The sequence below is a fragment of the Falco punctatus genome (assembly GCF_963210335.1).
Source record: "Falco punctatus genome assembly, chromosome: 4".
Classification (NCBI taxonomy): Eukaryota; Metazoa; Chordata; class Aves; order Falconiformes; family Falconidae; genus Falco; species Falco punctatus.
In genome coordinates this window covers 11,573,742-11,591,102 of record NC_137583.1, presented here as the reverse complement: position 1 = coordinate 11,591,102, position 17,361 = coordinate 11,573,742, and the positions used below count along the sequence as shown (strand labels likewise).

The 17,361-nt window shown below is 49.3% G+C and overlaps 1 long non-coding RNA gene across 1 annotated transcript in view; it reads right to left on the bottom strand.

Moving 5' to 3' along the window:
• Positions 1-17,361, bottom strand: part of LOC308063023 — a 19,866-nt gene extending 2,505 nt beyond the window's left edge. Inside the window, exon 1 of the long non-coding RNA XR_013927823.1 lies at positions 9-17,361. This is a non-coding gene — a long non-coding RNA (uncharacterized lncRNA). The remainder of the gene's footprint in view (positions 1-8) is intronic.

Genomic DNA, 17,361 nt, shown 5'->3' with positions numbered 1-17,361 from the left:
GTTATCACGAGCAGAGTGCTTTCAGGGAAGGTGTGCAGGAGAGGGACACCGATGACATCTCTGAAACTCTGTTTTGCTCGGTACGCAGCCTCCGGCAGCTCTCCCGCACGGACCCCCAGCCTCCGCCCGGCGAGGTCAGGGTTTGCACTGCGGCCAGGGCCGGCGGCGCTGCTGGCTCCCTCCCAGCGGCACCGGGAGATGTGCAGGTGTTCAAACAATGCCTGCTTGTTGTGGGGGGCCTGGCTCTGGGAAACGCAGCCCCCCCCCCAGCTTCGCCAGCCCTTCCCGAGGATGGCTGCTGGCACACGGAGGGGAGCGCTCGCCCGCCGGGTGGCAATGTTACGCTGCGATTCGAGGCACCGGGTTCAAGGCAACTTGGGTCGGTGAAGTGCTGTTAAACCTGCTCCCGGTGCACGTTCTTCCCTTTGCTGCGGTGCTGGTGGCTGTCATACAACGTCAAAACTCGGGAACAGAGTTAGCCAGTACTTACTGCACGGTATTGTATTGTATTCTTAGAACTGGCACCAGCACTGAGGCTGTTTGAAGCCGAAATGCTGAAAATGATTGCCTTCTGTTGGAGAGTTTATAATAATTAGAGTATTTTCTAGTATTTTTCAAGCACGCTAGGTGTCAAGGGGCAGTTGCTGTTACAGCCACTTAGTCGTCTGCGTATGGCTACAGGATTTAAGCCTAGACTGAGACAGTTTATGGGATTGGAAGGAAGACCCATAAAAGAAGCATTTAAAAACAAAATCAACATCCTAAGCTGGGGACCTAATTAGTCAGCTAGACTTTAAGCTGCCGTTTTATAATATGTGACTGGATGGATCGGCTAAAATGGGAGCTCTTCTGTGGGCCAGGTTCTAGCAATCCTCTGGCTATTGCTAAGGTGATGCTAGCCAAGCTGGCAGCGCTTGGCAGAAAGGAAATACCCTGACAATTGGCACCTCCTTTGGCAGTTGTATCAGAGGGGCCAGAGACTGAATGAGCACAGACATGATACACTTTGTCATCGCAGAGTGGGCTGTCAAGGTCAGAGATGGGATGTCTGCTCTGAGACATTTTTTTTGTTGGAGAACTGGAAGACTGGGCCAGTCAATTTTCCAGCAATACGAATACCTGAGAGCTTGAAACAGAGGGAACAAATAGAACAGTTAGGATATAAATTTTTAAAAAGCTGTTTCAGACATTTTTTCATATTGCTTTGGAGAAAATCCGGATACATGGCACATATAAAATCCCAGATTCCCCTTCTTATATGTTAAGTCTAAAGAGGATGATTCTAAAAATGGTGTGAGCAGTGTTGGGGGAATATTAGCTATCTGAAATCTGAGATGAGTATTATCCACTTTAATCTTCAGCACGTCTTTAGCCATTTGATGTTCTTACAGCTCTGATGTGTCTCTTCCGCCTGCCTGTGGTGTGACGCTTTAAAAAAGAAGGCAGCTGCAGACATAAGGGAGAAGGAAACAGTAAGCAGAATGTTTTGCGTGATTAACTTCACTATGGAAGTGTGAATTTTCTATTTGTTTAAATAGCTTTATCTTTTGGCAATGCAAGAACCAGGAATTGTTGCTGCTGCTGGATTCCCAAGGGCTGCAGAACTATGCCTAATGCATCTAGAGCAAGGGCTTGCCTGCCGTGACCACAACTGTAGTCATTTACACAATGGTGTGGGATTGCAGCGCTCAGCTGCAGCCAGTAACTGGTGGGTGTGTGGTGAGAGGCCAGAGCTCCATGAAGGAATTCTGGGAAGAAGTAACCAAGGCGGTGAGGACATGTATCCTTTTGAAGCCAGGATGTACTCGACGTGAGTGTATCTAAGAATGCTCTTGAGCTCCAGGATTTTGATGACTGCTAACAACAAATTGTGAGTGTGCTGTGCTGATGGGGGTGGTGATTAAATATTGCAAAGGGGTAGCTGCCTACTACATCTCCCCAGTAAAGGGAAAGCCCAGAATACCTGGGTACTATAGAAACTGATGTTTTGTTTAACCTTGGTATCCCAGCCTGACCTGGTGTTCCCTTTTCACTATACAAAGTTTTCTTAATATTGTACAGATGCAGAAGCTTGTAAGATAGGGAAGCGTGTTTGCTAAAAGTGCTTAGAAAAGGAACTAATTGATCTCAGGCGTTTGAGGATGGAGCTTGAACTGGTGGTCTTTGTCATAAGAAGAGCTTTTATTTTAACCTGGCCCATCTTGCTTTGAGTAACTCTTGAAAGCAGGAGAGATTTACAAGTGGGGTGGGGGCTTTAACCTTTTTAGGTAGGTAGAAAAGAACTGCCTCTTATTTCAGCACCTCCTATTTCTTAAGCAGTACAGGCTAGTGGAAGCCAGCCAACATTTGGGATAAGGCTTATCTAATTTAATGATGGGACACAGTAACAGAAGCTGGGGGTCTAACACAACTTTCTGCAACTGAGGAACATTGCTGCCATTTTTATTTAGCTTTCAACACTTGTATCTCCCTTTTTGCAGTGGATAGCTGGAAGCTTCCATGGGGTCTCTCATGTGTGAAAAGAAAAGAGCTCTAGCTCTAGGGCAAATAAACTTGAAGGGTTTCCATTTTTCTGAAGTCTATTCTTTGCTATTACTTGTATTGCCGAAGTTGCTTGTTTTGCATGAGAGTGCCCATTTTGGTGGGTACTGGCTGTAACTATGAGAGAGATATTTGGCTCCAAAGGTTGTACAGTCTGAATAAAAAACATTTAAGAAAAAAAAAAAAAACCACTCAAAACCCAAAGGAAATGCTGTAGAGAAGGACAGGACTTGTCCTTGGTCATACAGCTGATCACTGCAAGAGTCCTGACTTAAATACAATGTCTCTCCCACACCATCTCTGTACATACCTCTTCTGTTGATGTTGCCTGTTCTTGAAGCACCAGAAAGAAACGCTAACTCTGTAGAGTTTGAAATACAGCTTCAAATTGCACTTGTGTATGTATATAAAGTAGGTGTCTTTAGAACATAACCGTGAGCAGCTAATTACTGAAGTGGTACACTTCATTCTGTCCTTAATCACCAAATCAGTGTGTCAGCAGTGAGCTCATGCCTGTAGGAAAAAGAGGATCAGAGAATCAAGTGGTCCATGTGCCAGCATGGTCGTGTTTTTCTTTGTTCTTTCAGAACTGTTGAGACATCACAGCCTTGATGTTATTTCATCCTTGTAGAATATCTCTACTTGTCCAGAGTGTTTCCTTTATGCATAGTCCATTAAGCGATGATCAGAGCTTTGAGCGCCTGCAATTCATCGAGTTTAACGCTTCACGTTTACTATAAGACAAGGCAAAACCATTTCTCTATGTTTTTGGTTGTTAAAAGTAATTGCTATAAAGTCTGGATCATGTACCTAAGCAGTGCAACAGACTGATGCTACCAGGGTTCTAGAAGGCTTTGCTGGAGAAATAATGAAATTGCCTGAAAGCCGTTACATTGCTACGGCCCAGAGAGCTTTGTTATGAGCATAATGAAGTAGAAGCACCCTCTAGATATCAGGAGAAAGGATCATTATTTATCCTGGGCTCAAGCCCACAACTCGGAAGACCTGAATAAAAGCCTCTGTCCTGCTTTCTTGCGTTCCATGGGTGTGTCTGTGGTGGGAGGTTCTTCCATGAAACAGGTATTGCTCGTGTAGGAGCTTCAGTCCTTCTGTGGAAGTGACCCTTCCACCATCCACACCTCACATTTCCCACTGATAATGTGCTGCAGCAGAGGTAAACACGTTGAAGGGCACTCTGTGTCCATGAGAATGGGGCAGTAGAGGAGGAAGGGAGGGACTAAACAGGACAGAATCGAATTTCTTCCTGTGGTTGTAGTTTACCAGGGCATCCCTGATGTGAGCTGAGGTGCTGCTATCATCCTCCAACATTTAAATGGGAGACTGGGGTGGAGGGGAGGTAAGAAGGGAAACCCTGTCATCTGCATGTGGCCCGCTGATGGGTTTATCTCTTGGCTCCTGAGGAGCTCTGCTGTGCTCTGGTTCCTGCTCAGGTCGGGGGAGCAGGGGGCTGATGGACTTTCAGCACCTGGCTGGATATCTAGGAAATTTCCATCTGTGTCCGATGTTCCCTGACAGCTGGAGAGGGAACTTGTTTGCTGTTTCTACAGTAACAGGAAGATTCTGTTATGAGGGGATTTGGCATGAGGAAAGTGTGAACAAGGACAGGTTCTGTCCCTGCTGCAGAGTCACTGTGTTACCTTATGGCTGGGTACCAGTGAACCTTTCTCAGATTGGGATTTGTTAAATGCCTTAAAGTATTTGTATGGGGAAAGCCATTCACGGAAGAGCAGTGCAGTCTGTAACGATTCACTGCTATGTGTTTTGCACCTTTTTCCATTGAGTGTTTCTGTTACTAGTAACAGTCCTTATGTTACTTGCTACCTTGAACGGTGGATAGCGTCCCGCTGGCCCGGTGGGTTTCCTGTGTAAGCTGTCTCACAAACACACCCTGAAGAACCAACCAGATCAAAACCGCCTGTCTAAGCGCAGCCCTGAAGCACGTACAGCAGCCTACTGCCCTGTTTTCAGAAAGTATGTGGGCATTGTACAGCCTGTAAGAGCCAAGCACAAGCATTGTTAGTTAGAGACCTCAAAAAGTCTCCTCTTCTCCCTGCCCACTGGCATTCACACATGAGACTGGTGCTTTCCTGCACGTGCAGGTGCTCCAAGTCAGCATCCCCCAGCCTGGAACCTTCCCAGCAGGTACCTCTGTCATCTGGAAGGTTGCTGCTTTGTTCCATTACCCAGCAGAGCTATTACTGCAGCAACAGAGTGCAGATCTGACCAGGCGGCAGCTTTGCCTTTCTCTTGTAAATCCTCTGGCAGGAGCCTGATGTAATTCTTGCCAAACACCTCTCTAAATGGTAGGAAGACCCAAGAGGTTTCATAAGCAGCATGAATGCCCGGAGATGTGGGCAGCAGAGGTCAGAAATGGCCTTTCTTCACCCTGTGTCAGAGCTTTGTGCTCACACAGATGTCTGCTGGAAGGCACGAGAGGCTGATGCCCATGGCTCCCAAGTCAGGTGGGGCACAGGAGTTTTGCAAGCTTGTCGAACGTGACCTTTTAAAGGGCATGAGATGAGCTTCACGCAATTTGTTTTCATCTTACAACAGCAAGAGCGCTTGATTTTCTGTAACACTGTTTTGCTTTATTTCTATCTAAAAGGCTTAGCGATTCCTGGATGTACATTTTTAATTTTCTCACTTTCCCCTATGTACATGTTCCATGGGTCTTTAATTGCCACTTGATGACTGCTTACCTCCTGTCCCAGCCTGAGTGGGATGGGGTTACCCTGCTCTGATTCTGAATGAGGGAGGGTGGCTGGTGTTTCTGAAGACAAGTGATGACATGTGTGGATCCTCCTGGCAAGATCCTGCTTTCTGGATGGGATAAAGCAAATTCATCCTCTGAAGAAATCTATCTGGAAGGACAGGACCCTTTAGGAATATATAGTTATCAGTCTCTCTAATCTTAGGTGCCCATCACCTGTATCCAAGTTGTACAATATAGATGTCCAGAGGGGCCAGAGCCATTCAATAAAGCTGCTGCTATAGTTCTCTACATTAATACTGAGCTTGAGTGCATCACTCCTGCGGTCAGTGGTCTGGAAAACTACGTGCAGCTCTCAGACCAGAGAGAGCAGTCGGGATAATAAAGGAAGGCACAGGCTGAAGCAGCACTGGGATCCTGACAGTCACAACTTGGAACCCAGGAAAGATGTTTTTCTGGTGCTGGGGGATTGTCTTTGGCCTCTGTGGCAGCACTTGGCTTGCTAGTTCCCAGTATTTCCCTAAATATATTTTGGATTTCTGCAGCTCCTATTGTTTGTGATAAAGGGTTGGACAAAAGGTCCATTGATCAGGCAGTTCTTGTGATCCATCTCTGTCTGCCTCTCAAGGCAGCAAGTTTGTGATTGCAGTGACGCTGCAAAGCCACTGCACTACATCAGGCGGGCATAACTGCTGGGAGGAAAAGAGGTGCAAGAGCAGCGGGTCCAGACCTGGGGGTCCTTTTTCCTTTCTCCCCCCACGAATATGCGAATCGCTGTGTGAATATGGTGCAATGTGCAACAGACTCGGCCAACTCGCTCCACAACGAATTCAAATCCAATGGTAAACTTTGTTCCCTGATAAACTAGAGGATGGAAGCGTCTGCCAGGTTCGAATGTGTGTGGCATTTGAGCCCTGTGTGGAAGGTTATTACTGATAAAGATGCTGAATTTTATAAATTATTTCTTTTTTTATAAAAGAGGGCAACTAAAGAGTGGAGAGGATCTTGTTTCTGGAAGAAAGCCCCTGAGTTTCTTAGGAAAAGTGAAATATCTCCCATAGTTGTTGTTTGAGCTAAACGTCTGCTTTTCTAACAATGAAAAATGATGTTTGGTACAATTAGATAACATATGGAAAACAGTCATATTGATTCAATTCTTCCTGTTTCTTTTTACTGTGTCGTATTCAAAATACAGCCCACGTTGGAAATGAAATCGCATTGCATGCAAAGATTCTTGCAGTGACAGAGTAATTAAGTACTTTTATCCCTAAAATAGTAGGCAATAGGATACTGAAAATAAAAAGCATCAACATTGCTAATGTGCGTACAGAAAAGGAGGTGTTATCTTGTGGCTCTGAAGTAGAACTTAGATTCAGGCATAATAATGCAGATACACAAGAAACTTCTGTTTCAAAGAACTAGGTGGCAAAAAAAAGTGTGAGATTTCAATACAGATTCATTAGAATGTGGTTAAGAGTGCGATATTAAGGACTGACAGTGAAATTGGTCAGAATTAGTTGCCTACTGTTCTAACTTATTTTAAGTTGAGTTATTTTACTTATGTATTTTATAGAAGGCTTTTTTTTTCCAAGTAATGGAACACAGAAGTAACATCATGACTTTAAAACTTAACATGTAAAAGGATGTTGTTGTATTTTCCTAATTATTTTTTTTTTCCATTGGGCCCTGCCTGTTTCTGACACCTCCCGTTCCCAGTCCTGCTGCTGGGGAAGACGGGCATGGAGGTCACTCGGCCAGATCCAGGGACTCAGCCCTGCACTTGCTGGTGCAGAAGCTCCTGTTGTGCTGGGTCCAGGAAGCTTTGGAAACTGGGGTGCGAGGGGTGCGCACGGGCAGGCAGGAGCCGCTGGAGCTGGGGGCGATGCCAGGGAAGAGCTGCTGCGGGGTGCAGCCCCCAGTCTGGTCACAGATGGGACTGGAGTGGGAATGGGAGCCCGTGCCTCCCTGTGATCTCTGTAGGCTTTGGATGTGTCCACTTAAGCTTGTCTCGTCAGCTCATCCGTTAAGTGTGGAAGTCATTAATTTCACCCAGATGGAAAAACTGTCTTATGCTCCTGCTCCAAAGGGAGCCTGCGCTGGCTTCCTCCGCGTGATGAACGCACGCGGTGGTGGCCCTACCTGCTGCCGCTCGCCGACCTTCTGGCTCCTTCATCTCGCCTCTGCGCTGCCCCGCTCCGCTGGACTCTGCTGTCATCTCTCATTTGCAAACCCTCACATCAGCGCAGCGCGGGGCCCGCTGACGGCTCTTGCCGAGGCGCTCTCCTCGTTGATGTGCGCGGCGGGAAGATGAAGGAGCGCTCTGACAATGGGGACATTGTAGCCGGGTTTCTGCACCCTGGCTGGGGAAATGAGCCGGGCTCCCCGGAGCCCCGCATCCCCGCTACCTGGCCGTCTGTCAGCCAGATGACGCGGGTCCGATGCCGCAGGCGTGCGGATGGGGTGTGGGAGAGAGGCTTTGGTGGGAGTGAATTGTGACGGCTTTTGGCTAGGAAGGTAATTGAGGGGAACAAAGCTGTTTGAGCAAACAATGCAATAAAAGGGGGTGCAGGATTTGAGGTCCCCCGTGCACGCTGATTTGGAAAGCGTGCGGCCGTGGAGGTCTCTCTAATACAAATTGAATACATCGTTTAGTTCATAACTTGAAGTAAAACCTCTGCCTGGGGTTTTGGTGGATTTGCTTCTATACTCAAGCTCTTTTTTAATTCTTTCTTTTCTTTTACTGGCATCGGCTTCCTGGGAAGAGTGTTGCCAGGGAGCCCGCTGCGTCCTCTGGGGGTTCGTTCTTTCTTTTGCCTTTCTTCTCTTCCTCTGTCTCTTTCCCTTCTCTGTTCTCTTGTAATGCACAGCCTTTTTCAAACACTCCATCTCTCTTCTGCTTTTCCTCTTGCTTTCTCTGGGGTTGCATCTGCTATACAGAGGGTTTATTCCTCCTCTACAGTTGTACTTTCTCTTGCCTTTAGTTAGCAGATTTCTGCCTTTCCCTTTTTCTTCCCCATTCCCTACATTTTCTTTCTTATTGCTCACGCTTTCTTCTCCTGTTTTGGGGAATTTTATTTTTCATTCTTTCCTTCCTCTTACCTCGCTGGCTTGCCATCCTCCCTTGCAATGTCTGCTCCTTGCTTATCAACCCCTTTCCTTCACTTCTGCCACCTCCTTATCCCCCCTGGTGCTGTACCTCTGAAGTGAGATGGTCCAGCTCGGGGGACAGCAAGCCGCCAACAGATTTGTTGCGTGGCTCCATTGCAGACCTCCTCTGCTTGGGCTCCTCCTCAGCAGCAGCAGAGCACCAGGCTCTGCTCAGTGGCTCAGCGACTCACCAGCACCACAGGTGGGCAGTGGTCCCTCGTGGAGGCGTCACCAGAGGCTGGAGAAGTTGGGTGTTGATTTCTCTGGGGGGCAGATCTCCTAGAAGCCAGTGCAAGAGTGAAGAACAGAGCTGGGGTACATGAGGTATCCCTCCTTCATTCACTTAAATAGCATCATCCTGCTGAGCTCGCCCAGCCGAAGCGTAAGGGTTCGCCTGCTGTTACCCTGTGCGATACTGGGTGGTTGGATTGCAGTATTCGGATGATGCTCAGACAAGTTCATGTGGGTGGCCTCTCGACAGGCAACAGAGGTAAACTGGAGTACGGTGGGCAGGCCAGAGGTGCTGCCCAGCATGATGGGCAAATTGTGTGGGTTTGGCACTGGGCTCTGGGAGCTGGGCTGGCAACTTCATATGCTCTAAACGACCAAATTTGACGTGTTGGTCTTTGCACCACCCCTACAAACGGACAGAAGAGTTACCTGCTTGAGGCCATTGGAAGTTACGGGTACCTTGCCAGTTTTCTCCTCGTGCTGGCAGAGCTGAGATGGTCTCTGCCAATCAGCCTGACGGTCCATTTTGGAAGAAGCAATGCTGAGCCTTGCCCACACTGGCGTGGTGAAAGCAGGGATGTGGATTTATTTTGCTAGGCTGTCTGCACCTTCTCCCATGACCCGGTCAGACCTCATCACCCAAGAAACATTGGGATTAATCAACTCGGATGGGAAACTTGTGGCGGATGCAGAGATGTTGCAGTGAGTGATTTAGCTGAGGGCAGCCTCCATTCCTTCATTCGTGTTGGACGTGGCCAATGCTCTCACACAGCAGTAAGGGTCCTACGCTGCCCCGGGTGCCGTGGGGCAGCCGGGATCCAGCACCACGGTGCTCACAGCCCCACGTGTCCTGCTGTCACTTGTCGTAGGTTTGAGCCTGACGAAACCCCATTCCTGACTGTTCAAGCTCAGTCCCAGTGGTTCGGGAACTTTCTTCCCTACTTTCTATTTTGGGCTGTATATTTTTCCAGACTTTTCCAGGGTGTGTGGCGTTTCTCTACTCCGTTGGCCAGTCGTGTTTCCCCCCCCCGAGATGGCTGCCTCTCAGCAGCAGAAGGAGCAGTTGAAGCACCACTAGGCTGGGCCACTGTAAAAATATTCTTTATCAAAAATGAGCATTGCAAAGAGCACTGTAATTCTTTTGACCCCCACCCCCCCCTTCCCCCTTTTTTTTTTTCCTGTAGGAATATTTCTGCTATTTAATTAATTATTTTTTGTTGTTTTAATATCTCTCTTTCCAGACTTTTTATTCTAGCCCCACTGCCTGCGATCCCTGCAGGGTGGGGGAGGAGGGCTGAGTGACAGGCTAATAACCTGCTCCGGCTCTCGCTCCAAGCCCAGTGGCAGGTGTCCCAGCGCCCCTATTGAATGCCACCATCCAAAAAAAAAGAAAAAAAAAATTATCAACAATCTTCCTTCAACAATGATTTATTATTGCCATAATTTGCCTTGGTACAATGAGCTGCGGAGCGTATTTCTGCACCCAGCTGACAGGTATTTGATGGCTCCAGGTTCCTATTTTATTTAGTCCTGAGCCTAATATGATTTGGTTACCCTCGCCCCCTCCTCCCCATCCCTATCCTCCCTCCCCACCCAACCTTTTCTCATTTTGTTTTGTTTTCTACGAGTGTGTGTTTCGCATAACCCTGGGCCGGCTGACAGCGCTTGTAAAAACCAGAAGTCGATCTTGCGGTGGCTTTTCACCATTAATCAAGCTGCCTGGAATTGGAAAGTAACACTGACAGGCTTTTATCTTGGAGAGAAGGAGGATGGCAGATGTATTTTATGGTGGATGAGCCTTCACGGCTTCTATTAGACTGGGACTTCAGCGGTACAAGGTGGTGGTTTGGGGGAGGAGGGGAGCGAGGGGGAGGAGAAGCTGGGGAGCAGCCTATAGATAAATAGATCCGTCAGTCAGGCGATGTGGAGGTCTCCAGGCGGCCAGCCATTGTAGGTGACAGAAAAGGCAATCAAAGACAAAACAAATCAAAAGGTACATCTTATCAGCAGCAGGCCAGCTGGACTTCCACCGCACTCGGAGGCCCCGCTGAGGGCAGGAGAAATTAATCGTGCTGTCGAGGCCAGAGAAATTGTCGCCGCTGAAGGTCCAAGTTCAGGCGAGCGGAGGTGGCCAACATTAAAGGAGAGGGAGAGCGGGGGGTGGGAGGAGAGGAGCGAGGAAGCGAGTGCTGCCGTCCCGCCACCTCGCTCCCTCCCTCCCCCCGGCCGCCGCGGGCTCCTGACAAGTGCATTCATCGTGCGATGATAGCTCGGCACCTATGATTGGTACCTTTAATAATATAGCCCTCGCTCAGCTGTCACCCTGAAAGAACAATTTTTCCTCCCGCTTGCCTCGATGCAAAGATACATCTGTAATGAGAAGGGTGACAGAAAGTAGGAGTGCGGGGAGCCAAGGAAAGTTTGGAGGAACATTAATCAAAAAGTGAAGCTGGAGGTGATGCCGGCGACTCGACGCGCCCGTGCCTCCGGCAGGGAGCCAGTGTCGGGTTTGAAGCTCCTGTCGTGTTCCCTGGCCTGCGGCACCTCGGAGCACCCCCAGCGGGGGGAGAGGGATCCTTTGCCCACCCTTGGAGAGGAGCAGCTTTGAAAGCCACCGTCCTCCTGCCCACCGGAGCTGGTTGTGATAAGAGGGGCTGGGGAGTAGCCCTGTGCGCAGGGAGTCCTTGGTGTAAACCAACACGACTCTGGTGTGCAATGGATTTACGCTGGACAGGGATCTCTTTTTGCCTCTGCCGCCTGGAGAAAGAAATATGTGATTGCAAGTCCTGTGAGTTTCCCTGCAGCGGGGACCTACTTGAGTCCTGCTCTGGGTAACTGGGACTCCATCCTTTGGATCCCAGCCAGACCCAACCCCATCCTTAGCATGGCTGTGCAGAAGCTGCTGTTTCCCCAAAGGAGTTTTGCCTTCCAGGGCATGATGCCCTTGTCTCCAGGCTGGCCCCTGTCCCACCACACTCTTATGGCTCCTCCTGCATGCAAGATGCTTGTGTGGCCCAAAGCCTCCCCAAAGCCCTGAGCTATGGACCGAGTTGCAGCGCTGTGCTGCCCGGAGCTGCACCGGCACCTTGCCCTGCATCATGGTGATGGATGTCAAGGGGCTCCTGTCACAGTCACCCAGCACTGCACGCACCCGTACACCCCTCGAGCGATGGTGCCTGTGTGGGATCCACTGGGGAAGGCTGTGGGGGGTGAGTTCCACCCCTGGCGTAAAAGAGAGATCAGCAGCCCCGTGCCGGCAGGCTGGGGAGAGCAGCAGGCATGTACATCTGCGGGAGGCATGGAGGGGGCTCGTGTTTGTTGTATTTAGGGAACATGCCTATTTTAATTTAAGGGATAAGAGCGATGTCTTCAGACGCAGTTATCTCCTGTGGGTTTTAGTAGCTTTCCAGGCTGCTGGCTCTACTCTGTGGTTGTCAGTCCCTCCCTGGGACGAAGCCCTTGGGCTTGAATTCTTTAGCATTAGCATTTGGCAGTCAGTTCTTTCATTCTGGGTATTCACTCTCTTGTACCTACAACCGATTTGCTAATCTGCATCTGTTTTTGTTTTTATCCTAATAAAAGTGGGGATTATACGCAGATCTGGATCAAACAGGTTTGTCTGTAAAAGCTGGGGGTTGCTGCCTCTGCGATCCATCCTCTCAAATCGCAGAGGATCAGTATGAAAGCAGGGAGGGTTAGGCAGCATCTCCGAAAGAAGTACTTTGTTCTATATGGTTTCCAAAAATTGGGTGGTGATAACTCTCTGCCTTCTCCATGAACGCAGGTAATGCCTGCAGACAGTAGTTGGTGGGTGCGTGAACCATATGGCTGGCGTAAACGTTGGTAATAGGTGTTGGTGAAAACAGTCCTTGAGGAGCATTTCCCTCATCCATACAGAAAAGTTGAATCCAGAGTGGATAAGCACAGCTCGTGCAGGGAGGCAGAGCTCTGGTCTCCATGCAGACCTCCTTAGCAAGAACACACAGAAGAGGAAACGGGTCCTGGACGCTTGGCTTGGTCTGTCCATCAGGGAGCTTTGGAGAACGCTTAAAGGATCAACTCTTTACCTATCCTCTGTAAAGATGACACAGATTCAGTTTGCTGGTGCTAAAATGAGGAAATAGTGCCTTTGCCTGGTAACGTTTTCTGTAGGCTGGTGTCTGCATGGTCTGGAGCTGTAAGAACAGGGACCTCTAACTCAAATGCCTGAGGTGATTTTGAAAACCGAACAACCAAAGCCTGAGCTTCACTGAGACTTGGGCTCCTTCTAGATACTGAGGTGGTTTGGGAGAACGTGATCCCAACACCTACATTCCTGAATTTCCACTAATGCTATCAACCTTAGCATGAGACCGTCTGTTCATCTGAAGCTTGGGTTTTGCAGAGGTACCGTGCGTTTTTAATTCTCATGTGCCTGTGATCTCCGAAACTTAAGTGCCCAAAGTAATGGATGCTGGAAAAGTGTTACCTAAGAGGATGACTCATAGAAAATTGCAGTGCAAATCAGGGATAGAGTTGGGCCTTGAGATACCAGGACATGACTTCCGAATTCATTTCAGCCGTTACTTCTCTAGTGGAAGGATGTACGGTATGTGCAACACAGACTTGGCTTCACGCTTTCAGAGCTTATCATGACTAGTCAGCTGTATCTCCAGAGTTACTGCATCTACAGGGGCTCGCGAGGTGGGAGATGCAGAACCGGCAGCAAACCTCTGCCAGGTGATTGCATCCAAATCGATGGGAACCTTGGAAGCGGGTTCTTTTCCAGTGCAGACAGTTATCGCGCTGACGTTACTCCCTGGGCTTGGCCGGAACAAAAAGCTTTCGGAGCTAAAACCCCAGGTCTGTTAGGGAATCCTGCATCAGCATCCTAAGTGCTGTTGGGGAAACGGTGCCCCATCCCCTTTATGAATGAGTCTCAAAACTACAGTCCTAGGGTACGTGATGATACCGATATGCAAAACACACAGTGCAACCTGCACGCTGAGAAGCTGTTGTTTAATGTTGTATTGCAATACTTGGGCAGGTACGGAGTGTAGGAGGCAGAGCCACAACCAATGGCCTCAGCTAAAAATGGGCAAAATGACATTACACAAAATCCATCCTCCTAGTCTAGATCCCCAGTAGCCTCACTGCAGTCAGTGCAGGTTTGCAGGAATGTAAGTGGAGCCAGAGCTCCATTCGTAATGGAAACCTGGTGAATTATAAAACAAAGCAGGTTTCAAAGTGCTTTCTTAGCAAGAGATTAACGCATGTCAACTCTAAAGTGTTGCACCAAAGAACTAGACACTGCATGAAATCTAACCAGAGAGGTTGTTACCTTGGGCAAGATGCATTTAAATGAGAGCTGAGGTCATATTTGCATCATATTTATAGTTATGGCAGAGCACAGATATGTTGCAGTATTTTCATTGCTTTTGCAGATGGGATCAAATTGTCCCTGAATCACATTAAAGAAATCAGGTTACGATCTGGCTGCTGTAGCACCATTCCACTAAGATGATTATCAATAACTTGGTCCTGTCTGCAAACACCTTAATGAAATGGGGAAACTACTCAACATAGTTGAATTTGCAGTGTAGAAATGACTCAGTCTTTGGTCTCCTGCTCTTACCACTAGACAATACTCATCTTCTGGCTCATAACTTCTTAAAGCACGCACTGAAGGTCACAGGATAGCAAGCCAACCCCCGCCCTTGCCATGCCATGGTGAGTGTTCTTCCTCTGCTCCTCGGCAGCAAGCAGAGTCCTTGAGCCCTGCCATATCTCCTGGACATTGGTAGGGCTGAGAGACCCTGGAGTGATCGCCTCTGCTCCTCTCTGGCTCTTGACGTGGCAGGAGCTGAACTGTGCACAGCATGTTACTATGACTGCTGCGTTCACAGTTACCCCGTGGGGTGTTCTTGATCCCACCCGTGCTCCCTCTGTGCTGGAGAGGAGCAGTAATTCCCTCTGAGACAATGGGAAATAATTTCACTATGGTTGATTTTTTTTTTTCCTGGCCCAATCTGAAACACGTCAGCTGGCCAGAGCTCTCGCCTACTTTCCCTCCCCAGCAAAGGTCAGCACAGACCCTTCCAAGCTTTCACTGGAAGTAGCTCAGCAGCACCTCCCACACCTCCTTGCAGTCTGCATGCCATGGTCAGTGGAGGTCAGAACCAGGAGCCTATTGCAAAAGTCAGCATGACACCAGATCATGGAAACCACAGGTTTGTTTTAAAAAGGTACTTCAACCTACAAAGTATTGGTTTTTTCCTTCCCCCAAAGAGTGCAGTGTATTTTCTGATCTCAGAAGGAGGTGGGATAGCCAGTCCCCAGGAATGTCCCCCGCTAAGAGCTGCATTTGACACCAATATACTGCCCATCTTCACTGTAAAGATTGGAAGCTTTCCAGGACAGAAATCACCCCTTGCTGTGGGGGCACACAGCATCCCGGGCAACAGAGCCATGGCCCCAGCTGGGACCTCCAGCCATAACCAGGAAACAAACCAAGGAAATAGCATGTGCTTGGCAGACATCCGTTCTGGACCAGGAACAAAGTTCCTAGGCAGTTCTAAAAATCTCTTCTCATATGCATCATCTTTGTTACAATGCTCTGGGACTCAATTCAGTTGCCTGAATGTAGGTCGTGAGGTGAGGCACGTGCCACCCAGCCTCCCCAGCATCTGCAGGGGGTTGGCAGCTACGAGATGTGGAGAGCACCTGCCGTGGCACCGTACGCCAGCCTGGGGGCCCGTAATTACATGTTGTGGTTTCATGTGTGGTTGCTGTCGCCCTTGGGCGATGTCTTCACTTTTGTGAGCAAGTCTGGAGTGCTTTGTGATCTGGTGACGCTGGTCTCGCTGTTCTTGAGGGCAGCGGTGGGTTCAATCGGGCTCCCTGGGAAGCCACAGATTTCCTTGGAAGTAAGATGAGGTTTTGTTATCTGCACCACTGCTGTGCTTGGTACCTGCTAGGTACCACCACTGCCTGTGAGGAGGTACAATAGCTCAGGTCAGAAAGCAGCGAGCCAGGCGCCAAGGGGATGAATAACCGACCCAGAAAAAGACTGTTACAGCCACAGGCGTGCTGAGCGCCCTGTCAAGCAGAGCTTGGTGGGGCTGGAGTCGAGTGTCGTGGGGAACTGGCAGCTGCAAGGACAGTGCCCGGGTCTAGGGAACCAGGGAATGGTGGGGATGCTCCTTTCGTCCTTGCTGAGGGTTGCTTGGCAAAGGTCCTTAACCAGTAAGTGGCCTTTGCTGTGATGGGCACGGGGCTGCCCCCTCCCCCTGCTGGCCCCAGCAGCCGCCCCGGGCTGGCCATGAGCAGCTCTGCCTCGCTCTGCGCCCCCGTTACCCCGTTATCCCGGGGCGAGGGGCGCAGCCTCGCCGGCTCTCTGCGGTGCTGCCCGCGCTTGGCCTGGGAACGGAGGCGCGGACGTGTTACCCCACCTGCCTCCAACGGCCCCTGCAGCTCCCGCTCTCCCACGGGAGACAGGATCCGTGCGGGGCGGTGGGATCGAGGCCGTGGTGAGCGGGCATCAAAATCTCAGGTTGTGCCTTTTCCTGCTTTTCGTTGTAGACTCAGGAATGTGAGTTTTCTTTCTTTGGGAAAGAAAGAAAAAGCATCAGCTGCAGGTGTTGAGGCAGGTGCGAGCTGCTCTTCGCTTCCTTGCCATCCCTGTGCTCCTTCCTCTCCCTGGCTTCTGATCTGAAATGTATTCAAGTCTCTTCTCTTTCTCCTTGTTTGCCTGGTTTTACATCGGAAAACTGTCACGGTGCTGTCAGCCAGTGGAGAGGGGCAGCAGCAGAGCCAGGGGCTGGTGCCTGGTTTGGGATGGGGGCTGGGAATGGGGGCTGGGACCCAACAGCGTCATCCAGGCTGCACGTCTACAAGGTCAAGTGAGCAGTGTTAGGTCCTCTCCTCTTTGGAAATCTTTAATTGGCACCCCCAAAAAAAAAAACAAGTGAAGGTTGTTTAAATTGTTGTTTGTAATAAAAATAAATTGGTTCTTAATTTTTATTGTTTAAAGGAAAATAAGTCTGCTCTTTCCCTGGCCTGCTCACTTTATCACCATCTTGCCATTAAATAAATTCTGCGGTTGCAACCTTGCCCACTTCCAGGGTATCAGTGCTGTCTCTGCCTGCTGTTAATGACTTGCTTGGACGTGCACAATTAAAATATGTACACTGATGCACAGGCTCCAAGGCTATAAATCAGCATAGGAGATACTGATGGTGAACTAGGAGTCCAAAGCATATCTATACCCAGCTCCCACAACTGACACGGAGCTGGGCACTTGCATTTGTTCCTTTTAAAGGTACTGAAATGTTAGGCAGGAAAAGCTCCTGTTTGCTTCTGGGTGCTCTGAGGCTGGACAAGAATAGTGGAGTTTAAAATAAATTCCTGCTGGTAATGACTCTTGATTACCAGGGTATCTGCTGCCAAAACGAGCAAAAGGCATCATCATCTTCACTCCTCTGGAGTGTTTCCCACCCTGAGGAATGCTGAGGGATCTCATGCTCCAAGTGTGTGTGCAGGCATCAGCACAGAGGAAGGGTCTCCTGAACAAGCATTTTGTTGGCTTGGCTACGGCGCTGAGGATGCAGGGTGTAAAACAGCTCACTGGTGTAACACCCACACGTCCTCTGGCTGCCCTGCATCCCTAATCCCAAGGTTCTAAGCTTGCCTCGTGCCTGCTGTCCCCCAGCAAAGCCCTTACCCTGCTGGAA